Source organism: Pinus tabuliformis, chromosome 4_2, assembly GCF_031772625.1.
Source record: "Pinus tabuliformis cultivar Carrire ecotype Pingquan chromosome 4_2, CPIR1, whole genome shotgun sequence".
NCBI classification, from domain to species: domain Eukaryota; kingdom Viridiplantae; phylum Streptophyta; class Pinopsida; order Pinales; family Pinaceae; genus Pinus; species Pinus tabuliformis.
In genome coordinates this window covers 466403644-466406009 of record NC_142304.1, presented here as the reverse complement: position 1 = coordinate 466406009, position 2366 = coordinate 466403644, and positions in this window count along the sequence as shown.

Sequence of the window (2366 nt, the reverse complement as noted above, 5' to 3'; positions counted from 1 at the left end):
TTATTGGAAAAGTATGTGTAGAATTCGAGCCAAAAAATGTGAATATATAGTAGGCAAACATATGTGTAGAATTTAGGGCAAAAATTGTAACATATTTAGCACGCAACATTAAATCAAGTAGGCATATTTATTATACACAAATCTTCTTCCATCTAAACTATAACTTCACCCAAATGCATGTGGAAAAGTATAGCATGTTGAAAGCTTTCACCCAAATGCATGTGGAAAAGTATAGCATGTTGAAAGCTTCCAAATGCTTACAAGAAGATTTGTGTACAATGAATATGCCTACTTGATTTAATGTTGCGTGCTAAATATGTTACAATTTTTGCCCTAAATTCTACACATATGTTTGCCTACTATATATTCACATTTTTGGCTCGAATTCTACACATACTTTTCCAATAATTTAACAAACATTTTCCATATACTCATCATCTTATCATTATATATGTGTTTTTTGAATTTCAACTTTTGTTCATTGTTTCTATCATGTATCTTTGTAGCTTTGGGGGCAATTGTTAGTTTAAAAACACATAATAAGGACGACACGATCAAAGTATTCAAAGAACAATCATAATATTAATATCAATATGAACCCTCTATCATAATATTTCTTAAGACCTTTAAATCCAAAAGGCAAATGGTCAAAAACAATAAATACTTTGGCTTCTCAACATAGACAATGTAACAACTATTGAAAATATAATCACAATATTGAATTGTACCTCAAAGATTGATGCAAGCCTTTGCTTGTCTTGACCCTAAGATTCTATTTCATGTGTTGTTTTGAGTCCAAGATTCCACTTGGGCAACAAACCCTACCAAATGCAAGAACTACATCTATGTTGGCAACATGAAAGTAGGGTGAGAATATTGAAAAATGTTGTTCTCAAACATGGGCCCAAGTAAGCCATTTTTAATGAGCATTTGGAAATTGATATACTTAAGCCTCACAATGCTCCTTATTCGCAATACAAAACTCTACACGTGCCTCCTTAATGACCTCTTGTATGAAAGGAAAAAAGTCAAGTTACAAGCCTGCCCCACCTATGTAAGAAAAATGCATGGGCCTTAAACACTTTTCTCTTTAACAAAATTGTACATATATGTGGACATAAAAAAAAAAAAAGGATTTGCAATGCCCAAGATCAACAATAGCTTCCCACTTGCACTAGAAGGGGATAATTATTCCCTAGAAGCTAGTGTTTGGAGAACAATGGACATCCCATATATGTTCATACCAAGTTGTTTCCCAAATGCTATCATAAGAAGAACAAAATAAAAGATGATGTAAGTAATGAATACATTGCCTAGTGTTGCTTGTAGCATGGTGGTCTTCCTTTGGTATTGATTATCATTGCACTGGTATTCTCCATTATTAAATTTTAATGACCGTATAGCAACTTTCACTCAGAAGTGCAATAAACTAGATACCCATTGGCCTTATAAGTTGTACTCACTAACTTTGTACATAATTTACTTAAAGGCACATTGTGTGAGGAAAAACAACATTATCTATATGCTTTATCTAACCTTGTTTTTCTCACTTGGTGGATTCTTCCTCGTACCTACTTTAACTTTTAACTTAAAAGCACACATTTAATTTCATGAGACACTAAAAACAATAATAAAAAAATGTAAAAATACAATTGAGAAAAGAATAAAATTAATTTTTATAAAGCTCTATATATTTGTCTCTCTACCGAATTATATTCCAAATGTTATCATTGTTATCACAAATTACAACAAGAGCAAAAGAAATAAAAATTAAGTGATGAAACTACTAATCTAATGTTACTTGTAACATAATGACCTTCATTATTTCATTAGTATTAAATATCAACAAATTTCATTTGATTATTACGTCGATAGACGTCTCTTTTGAAAATGGTCAAGCCAAACATTTCTCTACACTTTTACCTTTGAGCCGACATCTGTCCCTGTGGTGTGAGAATGACATTTGTCTCGTCGAAGCTGTAAGCCTTTTTCCATTGTGTGAATTAAATTCTATGTTGCATGATCTGTGGTTGTATCCCTTGCTCTATTGGGGCCTCATTTGTCCATAAAACCCAGAACATCTGTCCTGGTGGTCCCTCACAGCTACTGATTTCGAAGATGCCACCACTGCTACAAGAACGAGAGAATAATTTGTTAAGGATTGGAGAAAACGAGAACTGTATCAACCTTTTTTCAGTAGAGGTGAAATGGGTTTAAGCGATTCGTCAGTAGTAATCTGTTTGATGGAACATAGATTCTGTTAAGTTACTGAAAATATGTGGGCTCTCAACATGGGTCTGGGCTTTCCTGCAAAAAATTATTACTTTGTGCCTGGAAGCCAATGGGTTTTGTTCACAGATCAAACT